Source organism: Diabrotica undecimpunctata, chromosome 1, assembly GCF_040954645.1.
Source record: "Diabrotica undecimpunctata isolate CICGRU chromosome 1, icDiaUnde3, whole genome shotgun sequence".
NCBI lineage: Eukaryota > Metazoa > Arthropoda > Insecta > Coleoptera > Chrysomelidae > Diabrotica > Diabrotica undecimpunctata.
Window position 1 is genome coordinate 27,217,394 of NC_092803.1, and position 20,716 is coordinate 27,238,109.

General features: G+C 33.4%; 1 protein-coding gene across 24 annotated transcripts in view; it reads left to right on the forward strand.

Moving 5' to 3' along the window:
• The first annotated feature begins 15,745 nt into the window (after nt 1-15,745).
• Nucleotides 15,746-20,716, forward strand: part of cac (calcium voltage-gated channel subunit cacophony) — a 405,056-nt gene continuing 400,085 nt past the window's right edge. For all 24 annotated transcript variants that reach the window (XM_072539658.1, XM_072539662.1, XM_072539808.1 and 21 more), the window contains exon 1: nt 15,746-15,999. The gene's annotated coding sequence lies outside the window, so the exon portion shown is untranslated. The remainder of the gene's footprint in view (nt 16,000-20,716) is intronic.

Below are 20,716 nucleotides of genomic sequence, written 5' to 3' on the forward strand. Positions count from 1 at the left end.
TAACAGGTACCAAAGAACAAGAAACATTCCAGTTCTTAGCGCCACCTATGAACAAGTCAGTTATGTTTAGTTTCAGCTAATAACTTCAATCCAAGAATATCATCGACCTTCGTTTCATGGCGATTATGAATATTTTTTCTCCTCCGATAGATGGCAAAAAAGAATATAATTGACTTAACATAATGTTCGAGAAAGTTTAGGTAAACTAAGAACATAGATTTAATCTAAGATTAAATTTTCTCATATTACTGTCATTTTTAAACGTTAAAAAAGAATTACGTGAAAGCAGACCAGACAATACATCAGATAAAAAACTAAGTTATAAACTAAGATGCAAATTCTTATATTTGGGAGAAATAAATACAAACAAGAGCAAAATTATTAAATGCAAAATATTTTAGACAAGATACCAATGCAATAAATGAAAAAAAAACGAGGCACTATCGATTATTTATTTGGTTAACAATATTGAGAATGCAACAATAATTACTAAAAATGAACGTTTTGAAAAATGAAAACACACTTAGAGTAGTGCTACTAATCGAGACTAGGGGCATTGAAGAATAGGGGAGAGTGGGTGAATATTGACCACTTAAGTGCTATTAAAAATTTCAAGTAGTAATCTTTGTATTTATGGATATGTGCTTTTTTACTTTATTTATTATAGATTTATTCTGAGTTTTTTCAATTGGTTTTGCGAACAAACAAATATATTTTTTTATAACGTACTTTAAACAAAAAAAAAAGGAAAAAAAATCGGGTAATTTCGAAAGATAGCACCAAATCGACCAAGCACTAATATTTAAAAATACATTTAATTTTAATATTTGAACATTATTTTACAGTGACCATGGGTCACAAATATACACTAACGCTTTTTCAGCGCTAGTAAGCATGGGCTCAAGTTGCACAAGAACAGCACCACCACCAAATGCCATTATCATGTCCAAATTGTTTACAAATAGTACATGTTTCATAACCTGCTTTTCTTTTTTCAATTTGAGTTTTCCCTTTATTTGCAACTTTTCTTGTAACCTTTTGTAATTTTTCAGTATTTTTATCATTTTTTTGCTTTTAAATTTCGAGCTCAGCTTTTAATCGAGTAGATATATTTTTGCGAATGTTGGCTTTTTCGCTGTGAAGTTCGAAGTTGAAAGACTGGAACTGGATACAAATCTTGAAATGACGTATATTCCGTTTTTTCCCTTACTTTTAGGGTTTTATCATCATCTTCGCTTAAGTTGTCTTCAGCAACTTCTTCCAACAAACTAAATTCAGAATCGGATGAATTTGATGACAATCTAATCTTTTTGACATAATTTTACTTGACCCAGATTCTGCAGAAGGAGTCTTATGACTTGATCCTGATTCTGAAGAAGAGATCTTATGTCTGCGTTCTTTACTTGTAAAATATCATGGGGTCTTTTTCTAGTAAATAGTAAATTTTCTGGAGCTATTGAATTAGACCCATCTTCATTATTTTCCTTGATTGGAAGAAAATCTTCCTCACAAATCGCTTCACTATCGAGGTAACCATTTGTAAACATTTGCAAAAAGTTCGGCTATATCACTATCTTTAATTTTTTCGTAATTTCTACCCTTCATGTACTTATCACAATTCTAATGGCGATCAGTTTCTATTGCCTTGAAAAAAGTTACATCCAGAGGCTGCGTTCTCTAAAATGTGTGGGGCGGGAGTGATAATAAATGAATCCCAAAATTTCGACAAAAATTCTACGAAGCTAAAGAGGAATAAGTGGAATTATTATCAAGTATTAGAAGAATAGGTTACTCTGGAGTAGCGTTAGCAAATTTTGCGAAGTGTTGCAATCATTCGGTAAACAACTCTTCTGTAATCCATCCAAATTTTGAACATTTGTATATCGCAGTTGTGGGACCATTTTTTTTCCAAACAATCTTTCATCCTTTCTATTCAAAATAAACATAGGCAGGATATATTGCCTTAATGTACTCAAGCAACATACTACGGTATTATTTTATCCCGTTTCTCCTCTTGTTATCGCACCAACTTGCTTTTCCTCTTTCTACACTGGTTTGTTTTCCAGCCTCTGTGTGTCTTCAAATTGGTTACACTACCACCACCATTAACCAATAATGTACCTTCGCAAACAGTGCTCTGTGTATTCTTTGGGATACGGTAATTTATGAAATTCAGCAATTTTGCAAGCGATATTGCTAAACGTGTGAATAGTAATAGGTTGTGTAATACATTTTCATTTTCTATTTTTGTAATATTCAAATAATCTACGAGTTGGTGTGTTTGCTGGACGTAATGACAAATGTCTCCTGTATAACGTAACTATTTTCTCCAATGACAACAAAGGTTTTTTCCACATTAGTTTTAGAATTGGACATTTTAATTACTAACATGGTTATCTTACCTTCTGTAACATTTAAACTCATTTTACAAAACTCTTTATGACGACAAGCGCCTGCCAAACTAATGGTCAATGCAAAGCAAAAACAATTTCAAATCTTGCGTGATAAACGCTGTCATAATAAAAATACAAGTTGATATTATTGTTAAGGCCGCCTACGTAGATACTCAAAATCGTTCCAAAAGTAAAAGAATCGTTTCAAATAAGAAAAAAAATTCGTCCCGAAAATAGTTGCTTTTGATACGATTTGTGTAAAGTGGAACTTTTATTATATTATAATATTAGTAAGTAATGCACATTTTGCACAGTACTGCTAATTTTAGGATGGGCACCTCCGACTCTTTCGTATATTCAGTAGCGCACCTAGAATTTGCCTTTGGGGGGGGTTTTGGTTGGTCACCAAAATTTTTTTTATGATGTTACCTCCATTTTGAGTGCTTAAAATGTGTGAGTAACAGTTTCGGAATAAAGTCCTGGGGGGGGGGAGGGGGGGGGGTGGGGTTTAACCTCCAAAACCACCCCCCTGGGTGCGCCACAGCGTATATTACATATTATAAGCTCAAATATCCTAGAGACAATCCCAAAAAAGAAGAACAAATCTTAAAGGTCATGGCACTTTATTAAAAAAACCTACGATTATTTCTGGACGCAATAATTTTCGTCAGGTCAATATTAAAATACTGCTGATTTTGTTGGCAATTGTTTGGTTCCTACAACGTTCTATGTTTATTATTTTGTATGTTACTTTCACAGGAAACAATAAAATATTGAATATAAAAAAATATTATTTCAAAATTTGGTGAATGTCCCTTCTGCTATCTTCGTAAAATTTGGTGGATTCACCAAGAAATCACCAAGAAAAACAATTATTATTTATCCGTCATTATGATACTCACTGTTAAAACATAACACGAAATAAAATATCGGACGGCTAAATGGTTACCAAAGGACTCAGACAGGGATGAGGTATATATCCAGTAATATTCAGTATATACAGGGTGGTCCTTATGTAATTCTATAAAAACGATTTAAGCGAACTTGCTTTAATAAAATGTTGCATATAAATAAATGTGCATATAAATGTGAACATACCAAAGGACTTGTGAACATATTTTGGATACATAAAGTGACCAATGAAGAAGTTGAAATATTGTATACCGTCAAAGTGAGAAAAAATATTTTTTGCAAAGATTGGAAAGGAAGGAATGTATAAACCAGTAATAGACAGTTTTAACAAACAGGAAATTACCAATGACAATGGACAAAGACTAGTAAATTTAGCAACGACAGAAGGACTATCTGTTGTAAGTACGAAATTTGCCCACAAAGATATCCTGGCTAGCTGCAAACAGTAAATATACTAATTAAATAGACCATGTGCTTATTCAAAGAGAATACGAGAAGATGGTAACAGAAGAGGAGATGCAGATAGTGATCATTTCCTGGCAATCGCAAAATTTAACGAAAAAATTGAAATAAAAAGTAATAGCAGCTTAACTCTAGAAGCAACTAAATATACAACAGCTAAAAGTAGAAAAATGCAGAAAACAAATTTGCAGACGAAATTGCAAAACACAACCTATTTGCAACCTAAGAAAGTATGGATGAAAGGAGGAGAAACATAGAAAAAGTTATTAAATCGACGACAAAAAACGTAGTTCTAAGAAAAACAAAAAGATGTAAAACCGAATGGTTCGATACCAAATGCAAGGAAGCTATCAATAAAAGAAGAAACGCAAGTCGTCTGCATGCAGATTATGTTAAGTTGTTTTTCTCCAATTTGGTATCTTTTTTTACTTCTTACTTTTTTTATTAATTTATCCATAATCAGGTTAAACAATAGAGGACTCAGGGAATCTCCCTGTCTTGTTCCTTTGTCAGCTTCAATAGGGTCGATTAGTTCTTCTTCCACTTTTACTTGTATTGTGATGTTTTGGTAAATATTTTCGTTCGTTTTGATTATTCCTAGAGGTATTTCTCTTGCTTACAATAAGTGGATAGCAAAGTTAAGTTAGTTGAGACATTTACAAAGAATAAAAGAGAAAGAATACCAAAAATGTTAATAACATACAGAGATGCGTGACAAAAGAAGAGTAGATCGACCAAGAAAGAGATGGTTAGATGAAGTAGAATAAACCGAAAACCCACTAGAACCCAGTGGAAACTTCAAATCTTATACGTTATGGTTCAATTAACCTAATTTAGAAGCTATCAGATTTGTGAATAATAATGTAGACATAAGTAAATAATTCATAGAAAAAATATTATATGCAACATATTTATAAACTATCTTTTTAAACCTGGAAATGCCGCACTCGCCTGGAGGCTCGTGCTGTCATTTTTTTTACATTCATGAAAAAAGTAAAATTTTTTTACTTTATGCACTTTTTGTATTAGCTAATTACTATTTTATATTTGGGTAACTTCCGCTCAAGTTTGCATTAGGGATGGCGGTTTTTGACAAAACACCGGTTTTCGGTTATACCGGTTTTTTTTGCTTACGGTTTAACCTGGCGGTTATAACCGGCCAAAAAAAAACCGGTTTTTCCAAAAACCGGTTTTTGGTTTTTTTAATCCAATAGTTACAAAGTTACATTTACAATGCACTTTAGTTTGCGATACTTCATTCGACTCGATATCAATATGATCAAAATTAGTACTATCGAAAGAACATCAATATCAATATAAATAAAACAAAATTTTTAATAAAACCATTTTATTCTATTAATTATTATATTTATTTATTATTTTATTATTAATATATATTTAGTGATTATTATTAAACATAATATAGCAAGATTATTATTAAATATAATTATAGTAAGATTAATATATACATATTGCAATAATATACAATAAAAGAATATGAAGTAATATTTTAAGTAAAAAAGTATAGGTTAGAAGGTTACAAATAGGTTATATTATATGAAATGGATTTAGCATTATGTTGGCCAGTATTTTTCATGAAGCCTATTGAGAAAAACTCGTTCATATATATGTTGGTCTGTTAAGCTGCTTCTCTCATCTAACACAATATCATTCAATGATGACACCAGTCTCTCTGATGCCACCGAACTTCCGACCAACGACATGTATTTTTTTAGCTATAAAAGCCAAGCCTGGCATATAGGTTCTGTTCTGATCCCAGAGTAAAAACGGATCACTTGGCAGCAAAGGCTGCTGCAGATATAGAGTCAGTTCATTTGAAAAAGAACTTTGAAACTGTGTGTCCTGAGAACTTGAACTGAAACCACTGTTCACCAACTCCAGATAGTGTGAAGACAAAAAAGGGTTTGATTTTAAACTCACTTTGGCTTCATCATTCTGGAAGGAACAGGAAGGAGAAAGTTTTCCGATTTCGGTAAGGTAGGTCCTAACTTCTCAGCCTAAATTGGATGTGACTGTCTCTGATATACGGATTCAGATATAGTTTTTTGAACCTCGGGTCCGTGATTGTGGCATGGCAAAGCAGGGGATTTCGTAAAAGCTTAGTGCCTCTCTCTTGAAGGCTAGTTATAAGCTTTTAGCATAACTTTTGAGCTGTACTAAGGTTTGGCTTGAGGTTTTTTAAAAATTTTTCGATAATAGACACAAGGTGGTTAACAAGGCTAGCAGTAATGTACTGGGAACCCGAGATCTCCTTTGTGGCCTCATCGAAAGGCGATAAAATGCTTACAATTTCAGTGATTAGTTTTATATCTGAACCAGAAATCATCCTTGTTGCTTTTTTAATCGAGGGATCTGCCAATATTGCAGCTATATATGGGGACATTAGTGTGAATCTTTTAAGCATATGGTAGACAGAATTCCATCTGGTTGTAGTCAGATGCAGAGAGCAGTAAACCAAAATTATTACACTACTGCTCAACAGAGAGCGCTAAAATAATTCAGGTTCTATTGTCAATGAATATAATGAGAGTAGAATATAATATGCAATTATTGTATTCAATTAATGATGCAAATTTAATTTACCATTTAAAAATATAATCCTCTAAAATACCCACCAATTTTCCTCTCCTCCCAAACTCAATAAATTCCCCACCCCAACCATTTCAACTTATAAAAAATTTCCCAGACTCTTTCAAATGGGATTTAAAAAAAATAATATCAACAAAAATATATATATATATATATATATATATATATATATATTTAGGGATTCTACAGTATTCACTGCCTTCCCTCGCTCAACCGTTTCCATCTCTCTCTGTTGTTCCATTCTCCATCGTTTAGTCCTCTCTTACTCATGGCGTCGTCTACTTCGTTCCTCCAGGATTTTCGGGGTCGTCCTCTTTTCCTCCTTCCTATGGGGCTCCATTCGGTTATTCTTTTTATCCATCTGCTGTCGCTAGCTCTTCTTACATGTCCATACCACTTTAGTCTTTTTTGTTCTATATATGTTAGTATGTCTGTTTCTATTGATGTTCTTTGCTTTATTTCGTCATTACTTCTCCTATCCATTCTTGTTACTCTGCAGCATCTTCGCAGGCATTCCATCTCTGTTGCTATTATCTTACTGCTGTTTTTCTTGTTTATGATCCAATTTTCTGCCCCATATGTCATAATACTTCGCACTAATGTTTTATAAATCTGCGTTTTTGTCTTCATATTTAGGTGTCTATCCCACCATACTGAGTTAAGTTGTCGGATTGCTGTTCTTGTTTGTCCTAATCTTTGTGTAATTTCTTCCTCTGTTGTTGTCTTTTTCGTGATTATAAACCCCAGGTATTTGAATTTATCCTTTCCTTTGATTGTTACGTTGTCATCAATCTGTAGATCTTCTATGTCTTCTTCACTTGTAGATAGGTACTCTGTTTTCGCGAGGTTAATATCTAGGCCAGCCTTGGTATATTCTTCTTGTAGTTTCTTCATCATGTAGCTGAGGTCGTCTTGGTCTTGTGCAATCACTACTTGATCGTCTGCAAAACTTAACGTATATAGGTATTCGTTCCGTACCGATACTCCCATGCCTTCGCATTTTCTTTTCCATGTAGTCAAGGCTTTCTCTAAGTATATTTTGAATAGGGTTGGAGATGTGGAACAACCCTGCAGGAGCCCTTTTGTTGTGGTGAAGTCTCCTATGATTCTTGTTCCCATTTTAATGGACACTTTATTTTCTTTATACAGAGCTTTTGTAGCTTCTATGAGTTCCGTCTCTATTTCTAATTTGTACATTGCCTCCCATAGTTCTGACCTTGGTACAGAGTCATACGCCTTTCTCAGATCCACAAATGCCAAGTGTATATCTCTATTTTTTGCTTTTTTCTTTTCCAACAGTTGTTCCAGTGTGTATATGTGGTCTATGCATGATCTTCCTGCCGTGAAGCCTGCCTGATCCTCCCCGATTTTGCCTTTTATCGCTTGCTCTATCTTTTCTCGCAGAATCTTCCCATATAATCTTCCTATTGATGATATTACGCTTATTCCTCTGTAGTTTTCGCATCGTTTTCTATCTCCTTTCTTAAATATAGATGTCATATATGCCGCCGTCCATTCCTTTGGGAGCTGTTCTCCATTTATGGCTTTCTGAAATATCCATTGTATCATCCGGTGTAATTTTTTTGATCCGTATTTTATAAGCTCAGGTGAGATGCCTCCAGGTCCCGGTGCTTTCTTATTTTTGATTGCTTTTATGGCCGTTCTCATTTCCCTATCTGTTATTTTTATTTCTTGTTGTGGGAATCTGCTTCGTCTTCGCCTGTTTTCTTTTCCAATGAATTGTGGTCTTTGTTCTGTTAATAGTTCCTTGTAGTAGTCCTTCCATTCTTTGTCCTGTATATTTCCCAATTTAGTTTTTTCTTTTGAGTTTTGTTTCAATCCTCTCAGTACTTTCCATGACTCCGAAGTTCTTGTACCTCCTATATATGTTTCAATATTTAAGCAGATTCTTTCCCATTCTTCATTCTTTTGCTGTGTTTTTGCCTTTTGCCTTTATATGCTCGTATATTTCTTCGATGTTGCCGTATCTAAATTCTATTAATTTTTGGTCTAGACGTTGTTGGTATAGTTCTCTTATTGATTGTTCTTGGAGTAGTTCTATATTGTATTGTTTTTCTCTTATAGTGTTCAACGGTTCTTCTGTGGAGGGGGTCTTGTTATGTTTCCAATTAATGCCCATTTTTGCTGTCAGTAGTCTATGGTCCGTTCCACATTCTGCTCCTCTTTTGACTCGCACATCTTTGATCTTTATTGTGGTATCTTGTTTGATTATTATGTAGTCTATTATCGATTTCAGCTTTCGTGTTTCTTGCGTCCATGTATATTTATGAATATTTTTATGTCTGAAGAATCCGTTGGTGATTTTTAGGTTGTTTAATTCGCATAATTCAATCAGACGTTCTCCGTTATCGTTTTGTTCATCCTCTCCAAATCTCCCCACTACTTTATCGTTTTCTTTCCTTCCGGTTCTGCCGTTAAGGTCTCCTGCTATAATTATCTCCACGTTATTTTTAATTAGCTCTATTTGATTCTGGAGTTGTTCCGTGAAATGTTCTTTTTCTACTCTCGGAGAATCGTCTGTTGGTGCATATACTCCGAGTATCACTATCTCTTTACCGTATATGTCTATATGCATTTTAATTATTCTCTCGTTGATTGGTTCCCATGTTCTAACCCTGTTCTTCCACTTATTTTTGATTAGTATTCCTACTCCTGCCTTTGCTCTACATTCTTTATTAACTCCGCTCCAGCAGTGGATATGGTCTTCTATTGTTTCCGTTCCAGTTCCTTTCTTTTTGGTTTCTGTTGTTACTAGTAAGTCGATGTTGCTTTCTTTAAACTCTTTGATCACTTCCGTCGCCTTTTTGTTCCATCCTTGTATATTCCATGTTGCACATATGAATGTTCTATCTTTTCTTCGTTTCGATTTTTGGTTTGGATTTTCGATCAACAAAAATATTTTACTTAAAAATAAATTAATGCAATTTATCTTTTATTTTTACTACGTTAAAAAAATTATCATGTATTACTTTTAACACGTTTGTATATTTGTATAATAGGTACATTTTAACTCGTTTAATACTTCCTGTATGGGTGTATCGTTTTGAAAACGTAGGGAAATCCTTGGAGATTCGTATTCGTAATCAGTAATTCAATATTTATAGTCAGAACATTATTTTTGGTAATCAGAAACATCCATTCACCCACTTTCAATGTCAAGAGTCAAGTGTGAAAAATAGATGATGTACCAGATCACTTCTTATGTAAATATTATGATTACAAATACCTTTTCAACGAAATATTATAATAAAACTTAATTGTTTCTGGCTGATGAGAGTTTGCACTTTCAGTTTGCTTCTGTATTTGTAAAATAAAGTAAAATTTGAATTATGGTTTTGTTTGGAATAATTACTTGAAAATAATAATTATGATTGGGATCCAAAATAATACCTAACCTAATCCTAATCACCGTAAAAACCTAATAACCGGTTTTTACTTTAAAAATAAAAAACCGGTTATAACCGGGACAAAAAAACAACCGATAAAACCGGTTATTGCGAAGTAAAAAAACCGGTTTTCGGTTAAAACCGGTAGGTTTTTCCCATCCCTAGTTTGCATATCCTTGTAATTTTCAAGAACTTTTGGTAACAACCTCGTATCAGCAATTTCGCACTCTAAGCAGTGAGTATTGATTTTTATTATCTAGTCAAGATTTATTTAACTAACAACCACAATTAATAATACTTCTCTAGCTTATAATTTCTTATTCGTAATTTTAAGACAATAGCAAAATATGGTCACCATATATCGCATATTTTGTAGCAATTTGACCCCGATCTCCAGAATGTTGGGTCCAACTCCTGCGTCCTTTTCAGTCCTGCGCCTCCTGCGACGCCCTGCACATTGTTGCCGGATTTGTCCCAAGTTTCAGTAGAATTCCAACGCCGAGTACAGTTGACCTTAGATATTAAACGGCATTATAATACAAAACATAATATTGCTGATTTATCAAAAATCTTACCAGGAAAACTGCAAGTCAAGCAATATTCCGCATAATGTTAAAAATTATGGAAGAAGAAATAAAATGTAAATACTATGTAGATCACATTATTTATTACGATTACGATTTAAAATTTGTGTAGGTGATACCTTCTTTTGATTTTCTAAAATAATTTTGCTTGTTCTGACTTTACAAAAATACTGTCACCATCTTTTTCGTGCTCTTCCTATATCACTCTTGAATTATCATTTACAACTGTTTAACTTTTATCACGTAAGAATTTAGTGTACAGTTAGATTTTGTAAATTGTAAATACAGAGATTTATGTAGACAAATATCATAAAAACTACTTCACAAAACTAACATTGAACTTATAAATATATTCAGTTGAACCTTTTGTCGCAAGAAAAGAAGTCCAATGAATTAATTCTTTAGATATTTATTAGTTTTTGTTTTTGGAACCGCAGTCGCATTTTGCGGAGGAGGGTATTTTTTCTCTTCTTAAAAGTAAATCAGATCATTTGCCACAATTTTTTCTTATTTTTTTGAGCACTGCTCAGATTCGTCTTGATTGATCGAAACCATCTGACTTGCTTGTAACATTTGAAATATTTCGTTTGCAGTCACTGCATTCTTATCTCCAGGGAAACCTACTGATATCGCTTCCAAAAATTTCATCATAAGACTTAAGCAAAAAATCGGCATTAATTTTTATATACTCACTTACAAGCGCATATTCTCGACGAGTATGCAGGAGCTATGTGGCTCATTTCAGGTAGCTAATAAGTGGACGAAGCCTTGACTGTACATATTTGATACAGCACGCATAGCTTGGTTGAGTTGCATATCAATATGATTATTGTGATTATTATGATTATTATCTTTTTGACTTCACGTCGGTGCGCAGCAGTTCGCGACGGGGTTACCAGGCCCTAAAGTGCTGTTGATTTATACATAAATGCTGAGGAACCCTGTGTGATGCTGCATAACTTTTGTAGAATACTATTACGAGTTCTGAGATTTGTAGTTGCATTTGATGTTCTTTAAAACTAAGCGTTCTGATGAGTGCGACACCTAGATATTTTGCATGTTTCGTGTAACTGACGAATCTGTTTTTAAAAAAGATTTTTAAGTTCGTATTTTGATATCCTGTTGTTTAAGTGGAACTACTCTATCTCGGTGTTGGCGACATTGAGTTACAATCTCCAGCGAAACAATGAAATCCAGTCGTCTGTGAAATCAAGTCGTTTGTGTAATCAAAAATTGAAATCCAACAAATATATCACATATAATATATTAAATCCGTATTGTAAGAGAAGAGTGTTTTTAATAGGATTTGTTAATTTGTCTAAAAAGAAAATGTTTTATCAGTGCGGGTTATCAGTACTTAAATATGACTTTAACATTAACAATGATCGAAGTATGTAAATAAAAAACGCGAAAACATAAAATTAATTAAATGGAACGCTGAATTCTGGTTATCTTTTTACTCCCCAATGAAAAATTACGCCACTTATCAAAAGTAACAGATACCTTATCTAATCTAATAAGAGGCTAGGATGAAAGGTCAAGTGGAAATGCACTTTGCCCGGCACGATAACTCATAGCGCCACCCAGTAAAGAAATCTGAACTACCAACTGACATTTCAACTTACTGAGTTTTAATCAATCATATTTTCTTCTTGAAACGATACGGTTGAGATATTTCCAATTTCTTCTATAAATTGGTGATTCAAATATCCTTACTCGGAAATTTTACTGCTTCATCAGTAATTAGTTTTTTTTTGCAAAATTGCCAAAAATATTGGGTACTATAATTTTAAGGTAAGACTTATTAAGCAAAATAATTTAAAGCTTTATGTTACTTTATATTTACTTGGTTTATATACAAGAAGTTTATTATTTTAAAAATTTAATTTTAAATTTTTTTATTCTTTTGAATGTTTGTTGATCCTAAAATTTTATCTGCGCATATGATGATAACTATAAAATATAATAAAAATCTCGAGCTTTCCCAACAAATGACTTGCCAAACTCGAGCTACCCGGACTTTTGTCCGTAGATTGATTTCATAAGACGATTGCACACAAAAGTTAAGCGAGACTCCGAAAGTGACTTATTTGATATGAAAGTTGAATAACAGGCTAAATTATCATTTTAACCTACTGAGTCTTAATCAATTATATAGAAAAAATTGGGGGGAAATACGATAAAGTCAGAAGAAATTAAGTGAAGTGACTGTAGATTGCAATTAATTGGATCCCTCGTCGCACGGCGACGGGCAAAATCGTTAATAAAAAAATAACTAATTTGAAGTAAAATTGTGCCCGAAACATGTCAAGATTATTCGATAACCGATTCATCTAATGGAGACCAATTCATTGTGCGTTGGTGTAGGTATCTTTTATCAAAAATATAGGTCGACGATGTAACAACACAATAAAGGTAAAAGTAGAAGACAAACTAACCGATCCTATTGAAGCTGGCAATAGGAGAAGACATAGAGATTCCCTGAGTCCTCTATTATTCAACCTGATTATGGATGAAATAATAAAAAAAGTAAGAACTAAAAAAGGATAACAAATGAGAGAAAAACAACTTAAAATAATCTGCTATGCAGACAACGCAATACTACTCTCTCAAAGTGAAGACGATTTACAACGTATGCTTCACCAATTTAATATAACCGCCAGAAAATGTAACATGTTAATTTCCCCAAAAAAGACAAAATGCATGGTTACAGCAGTAAATTTACTAAGATGTAAATTAGAACTGGAAGGTCAGATAATAGAACAAGTGATGGAGTTTAAATATCTAGGCATCATATTATCTAGCTACGGAAAGATCGATCAAACTTCGATCTTCTCTTCCATTTCGATCGTTTCGATCGAAAGATCGAAACGATCGAAGTGGAAGATCAAGTGAATGGAGCAATTAGAGCCGCAGGCTGCCTGAATAAAACAATATGGAGAAATAAAAATATCGGGAAAGAAAATGAAAGGCAGAATTTACAGTCACCAGACCAATAATGACATACGCGGCAGAAACACGACCTGCCACAGAGAGAAATAGCAGAAATGAAAACACTTAAAAAAAATTGATGGTAAGACACTATGGAACAGAACTAGAAGTACAGATATACGACGTAAATACAAGGTGGAGAACATCAAGAACTAAGTAAGAAATAGAAGAGTACGACATACTATAGAATACGACAACTTACTGGAGGCACATTGAAAAACAGACAGAGTCATGTTTATATAAAAAGAAGAAGAAGCTGAAGAATATTTTGAAGCGATTCAAGCAAAAAAATAGGATCATATACCATTTACTGAGATGAGGGTGTATTAGACAGATATCGCCTGGACTAATAAAAAAATATTTTTAATTATACTATGGCACCGTAGGCTAGTTTACAGCTAGTAAATCAACAATTCATCAGATTTCTACTCGCAGACAAATTTTAGAACGAAAAACTGAAGTATGGCATAAATACTCGCTACATATTTATTTCCTACAAGGCCACTTACGACTCGGTAAACAGAGGAGATATGTTTAGGAGAGTATGGGACCTAGGAATTCGAAATCTATTGGTAATGCTAACAAACATAATCATTCAAAGAGTTAAGTGGAGGACACGCATCAATGAAAAATTGTTGGAACCATTTAAAACCAATAACCAAAGAACGGAAGATCATGCACGAGAGACATAGCTCTAAACACCAACAAATCAAAATACATGAAGATAAGCACGAAAATCCTACAGCCACTCTTTATACAAACGACTTTATACAGGCAGTTAACAGCAGAATTGTGATGGCCAACAGATCCTTGTTCAGATTCATTTCATCCTCATTCTGACCTTACAACCCTGCGTGAGTCCTAGCCTCCTCAGGAACGTCTCTCCCGTCGTCCCTATCCATCGCCTTTTTCCACCAAGCACGTATTCCCGTATTTCTCATGTCTTTATCGATGTTATTAAGGAACCTTGTTATGGGTCTTCCTCTTCTTCTCTGACCAGTGGGTCTGTCAAGGAGCGTTTTTCTAGCTGGGTCATTTTTTTCTATCCGCATTACATGCGCTATCTACCTCAGACGTCATATCATAATATGTTTTACGATATCAGGTTCCTGGTATATTCTATAAAGTTCAAAGTTGTATCGTCTTCTCCACACTCCATTGTCATTCATTGCGTCATAGATTCGCCTTAGTACTTGTCTTTCGAAACATCCTAACATGTTTTCAATATTTCTTGTTAGAGTCCAGGTCTCTGAACAATATGTTAGGACTCGACGTATTATTGTTTTGTAGAGATTTATTTTTGTATTTCTCGATATAATTGCAGATTTAAAGATAGCATCTGTTGGCCGAGCAAATTCTGCAGTTTATCTCTGCGGTAGAATTATTTTCAGTGTTAAGGAGCGCTCCCAGGTATATAAATTTGTTCACTGCTTTGATGACGTCGTTTTCTATAACAAGTGGTGGTAGGATTTGTGGTTGCGTGCTTATTTTTCCTATCCTTTTTTTGTTGGTGTTTACTAATAAACCCATTTTTGTAGCTCATTCTTTCAATGCCACATACGCCTCTCGTACAGCGTTTTCCGTTCTCCCAAAAATATTAGCATCGTCAGCCAGGATTTGTACTGATTTATTATATATTGAACCAGTAGTTGTGATTTGCGACATACGTATTACTTTTTTCAGACACAGAATAAGCTACAATTGAAGGTTAAAATAAGTTGATTGACATTTCAGTTTTCACTTCGGAAATCGTTCTCAAAATACAGGCATTAATAAATTAAACAAATTTTTTCAACAGAAAACAAAATTTGTTTAATTTATTAATGTTTGTATCTTGGGAACGATTCCCGAAGTGGAAATTGAAACTTTAATAGACTTATTTTAACCTTCAATTATGGCTTATTCCCAATAAAATAGTAATTACTTTAAAATACCACAAGAAAATAGCTTCAGAATGCATATTGAATATTACAAACGAGATGACCGTTACTATCTATCCCAGTTCTTCGGAATGGGTGTTTTAAATTATTTCTTCGGACAAGACATTGGAAACAGCAATTTTTTTATTTCTATTTCATCTCATACTTTTTATTCTTAGTGTAATTTTTTTGTTCGTAATAAAGATTGTTTATTAATCTCGCTCACTTTACTTACCATGATTGTAATTTACTCCTTATTTTATATTATGTTTTTTACCACCCCCTTAAAGAAAATACTATTGAAAGGATCATAATACAAATAAATAAAATGAATCGGAATTAGCCCGCTCGCACATGCGAAGCTACCCCTCTCTTCGTGAAAATTCCTGGTAATCCTGGATCGTTTGGCAACGATGGCCCTGCTACAAAATCACCCCCGAGTCCGGGCGACTTACGACGAAAGGGGCCCGAGGTGCACAGTGCGCTAAACGGGTGCGGATGTCCTCGAGCGAGAAGAGTTCGGCGAAAAATAGCAGGGAAACGATTCCGGGGGACATTTATTCGTACTATGTGTAGTTGTTAATATGAAGTGCCAGTTGTTGGATCCATTGTAATGGCTAGTCGGCGCAGCGCGAACGGCAAGTTTCATAAAAAGACGTGTACCTCCACATAGGCGCACAAAATGGAGGCATGTTTTTATGAACTTTCATTGACAGACACGGTAAGTTCTCCATCATTCGCTCCTTCACGCTTTTTCACAGCACTGTCCTCGAATGATTTAGAACCTACATTGCTTTGCCTTTCATATCTGCAATTTTACAACTCTCCAAAGACCGGGGCTACTTTTCATTGATTAAGATGACTGTAAATAGGTCGTTAGGGAATGGGAGTCCTGACTGTGTCTGTACAAGTATAGTGAAGTGTTTTCTTTACAATTGATTACCTGATATAAATAGAGAAAGACAAAGATATTATGTTAAAACAGTCAATATCCATTTCTATTTTAATAAACTTCCATGCATTTGAATGCTCTTTTATATAGCTAAAGGAAATTCTGTCAGAGTATAATGCGACAGATGACCGAGATTTTGTTTAAAAAGTTTGATGACGTAAGCAAAATTGTTCTTAATCATTAATAATATGTTAACTTTGACATTTTTCAATAGGGGTAACGAATCCGAGTGACCTCGTTTTTATTGTCAAGACATTAATTAGAGAAAAACACTGAAAATACAGAAGAGAACATTCAATTTTGATATTGTTTGGAAGTTGCTTGTATTCTTGTACGAATTTTTCTTAAAATGTTTATATAAAATATAATCAACAACTAGCTTTTTTTCTAATTTTATTTTTAATACTTCATTTTTGTTTCATTCTTAACTGTCTTTCATTTAATTGCAAAAAATATAAAAATATCTTAATAAAATTCTTTCCGAATTCTTCTAAATTTTAGCATTAGCTGTTGACCAAATAATACTTACCATAACTAGAATATAAGCAGAAATACTGTAAGAAGTTTCAAAAAGAAGTAAAAATTAACACAATATCAAATGAAACAGAAGTTATATAAAACTGTCAGATAAAAAAAGTAATTTCGAACTGTAAACAATTTAATTCTTAACAAATCACAAGTGAATAACTAGTGAAAAATCGAAGAAACTGTTATGGTTGCCAAATTAAAAGAAAAATAAGATGCTTAAAAGTGAATTATAAAGGAATCTGTATAAAGAAAAATATATTACTAAGATTTGCAAACATCTCTTTCTTTGGGTGCCGTCTCTAACGGAGATTTACGATAACTTATATAAATTCATCTCTATCCTGTGCTTTTCTTATTAAGATTTGGAGGTCTATTCCTGTCCAATCCTTGATGTTATGCAGTCAGGTTTTTTGTCGTCTGTCAGGACCACGCTTTTCTTCTATTTTTGCTTTCATTGTCCATGTCCAAGATAAGATCTTTCCGTTTTTTAACCCGGCGCCAGTGTGGAAGACTAAAATGAAAAAACCTGTGTAGTGGGATATCAAATATGATAGATAGATAAATACGTTATTTAGAAATTTTTACATAGTAAACAATACATATCATGTCAGAATATAAATAAGTCACTTATGTATACATAGGAAATAACTAAGAAATAATACAAAAACACATAAAATAACATTTACAGTGAAAAATAGAAATATAAAAATATAAAACAATTCAGTTAGATGTAAAATAGTTTTTATCAAAACGACCAGACTATTAGCTCAAACAAACAAATTCCTGTATACTATAGAAACAGTGTTCCACCAAGAAGTGTTAGAATTCATTGCCTTAATACCAATATTTTTGATCATGTTTAAAAAACAATTATACAGATTATAATCTATTGTATTAAGTTGCGTAACATACATCGTAATAGTAATAGAAGGAAACGAGGAAGACCAGCCAAGTCTTGGATACAAGGTGTTATGGAAACCATGAAAGATAGAGCCATTGATGAAGACACCTGGAAAGATAGAAAAAGATGGCGATCGAAATGCGGGAAGCGGCATAAGCTGTAGGATCCCCGCTTATATATATATATATATAACATACATCGTGGAATATGGCTATGAATATAATGATATGACTTTTGTATTTTGGATTGTACTGATGTTGATCAGCATGTGTTTTTACATCTTGTATATTATTCTGAACAGTTAACAAACTTTCATATATATATATATATATATATATATATATATATATATATATATATATATATATATATATATATATATATATATATACTCAAGGTAAAGGAAGAATGCCACACTTTTTAAACAAGGGTTTGCAGCTGGCACACGATATTCTGCGAGTCAATAATTCGGATTGCTGCTTTTTCAAAAGTAGTACCAGCGGAATGGAAGGAAAGTCTCCTGGTACCGATACTTAAAAAGGGAGACTCGAGAAATCCTGAAAATTATAGAGGCATTAGTCTGTATATTATGTTAGTATATTAAAATTGTTTTATATTAAATACGACAGTCATAAAAGATAAAATCGAGGAAAAAGCGACTATGGCAGAGGAACAACAAGGCTTCCGGAAGAACCGCAGCACAATAGACGCAATTTTTATTATCAGACAAATAATAGAGAAATCTATTAAATATGGAAAACCAGCATACATGTGCTTTGTAGATTTAAAAAATGCTTTTGACAGGGTGAAGCGAAATGACATTTTACATTTATTACAAGCTGAACAAATAGACCATCGGATAATAAGGACAATTAATGAAATTAACAAGAACAACAACACCAGAGTTATAATGCCAACAGGGGAACAGAATTCATAGAACTAAAAGGAGGAATTCGCCAAGGAGACTCGCTCAGCCTATTGTTATTCAATATGGTGATGAATCAAATAATTCACGAAGTAAGAAAACGACACGGATACCACATGGGAGCGCATAAAATTACGATACTATGCTATGCCGATGATGCAGTACTAATTGCTGATAACGAAGGCAGCTCCACACCTTCAATATCACAGCAAACAAACTTAATATGAGAATATCAGTAGAAAAAACTAAATGTATATTGATCAGTAAAGAGCTGCGTTGATGCAAACTAGAAATAGACGGCAAAATTGTAGAACAAGTAATGAAATTTAATTACCTAGGAGTAGAGATTACTAGTGACAGGGATATAAGAACAGAGACCACAAGCAAGCATCAAAAGCGGCAAGAGTAAGTGGTTGCCTCCAAGAAACCATATGAAGAAACAAATATCGGACCACGGAAAGCAAAATGAAAGTATACAAGACAACAGTAAGACCAATCCTAACATATTCAGCGGAGACAAGGACCGATACAAGAAAGACGAAACAACAAATCAACAATATCGAAATGAAAGTATTAAGATCAATAGCGGGCATATCATTAAAAGACAGACAAATCAACAGAAGTATACGGGAACAATGCAAAATTCAAAATATTAACAGGTGGATAAAAACAAGAAAAAAAAACTGGAACGAACATGTAAACCAAATGGGACCAGATAGATTAGCGTACATCTGTAAAAACAACAAGCTGTATAGCAGAAGACCCGTTGAAAGGCCGCCAAAAGGTGGAAACATAATGTACAGTCAACAACAACTAAAACAGAATAAAAGGCAGACAAACAGGAGTAATCCTAGTCGCGCGAAGAAGAAGAAAAAGCTTTTTCAAAAGTGAAAAGTTTATATGCTTAGGACGAGTTTCCCCAAATAATTATGCAATATGTCAGGATACTATGAACCATTCCAAAATAAACTGACCCAAGAATATCTCGACTAACAGAAGTAGCCAATTTGCGCATGGTGAAAATGTGTGAGGCGAGCTTCTTACACAATCCTTCAATATGGTGCGACCAGTTCAACCTTGTATCCATAGTAACACCTAGTAACTTTACTGGTTCAGATGGTTTAACCCATTTATCGGAACTAAATACTATTGTTTAGGTTTTCTGCTCGTTTAACTTAAGTTTGTTACAGTTAAACCAGGATTTAGATATCTTTAATATTTCCTGAATGTAATCAGCTTTACCTCTACATAATAAGGTTGTAACATCTGCAAAAAGAACACAGTTGGTGTTTTTTACCACACTTGGTAAATCATTTATATAGATATATATCAAGAATATCAGAGGTTCCAAAAATGATCCTTGTAGTACTCCAGTTAAAACTGTCTTGATTATTAAATGCATCAATCTGTGTTCTTCCTGTAAATATGATTTTAAAAGGTCGTGTATAGTACCTTTTCCTCCATAGTACTCCAATTTTATCAAGAGTGTTTAAATATCCAAACAATCAAAAGCTTTTGTAAGGTCACACATTAATCCATTAGTAGGTTCACCTGCATCAACAATCTGTTTTATTACTTATATATAATAAAGCTTTAGTTGTTGAATATTTTTTTCTAAAACCAAATTGAGAGTTAATTGATTTGTTATCCAAATAATTTGTTATACAATTTTTATTTAAGATTTAAAAAAAAAATACTTATTATTGGTACTATCATAATAAATCTGTAATTGTATGGAGCATTTTGTATTTGGAGCATGTATGAACATCAGGCCAGTAGCCCTCGTTATTACATTGTTGTTAAATATTACTGTGATTGGTTTATTAATTATATCTAGGGACGCCTTAATAATTCTACTGTTAAAACCATAGTAGTCAATACACGAGGAATTTCTTAATTTGTGTATGCATTCTTTCACATCGGATGCTACTATTGGGGCCATAAAGAACGAACTCGACCTTCTAGGTAGCCTGCTAAGATAGTAGTTTATGTCATGCTCAGGGTTTCCTATTGATTTCGATACAATATCTGCTATATTCGTAAAGTATTGGTTAATATCTTCTGGTGTTAAGTTCAGATTTTACGTAGTATTTTACTTATAGGTTTCTTTGTTAACAATACAATTAGAAAAA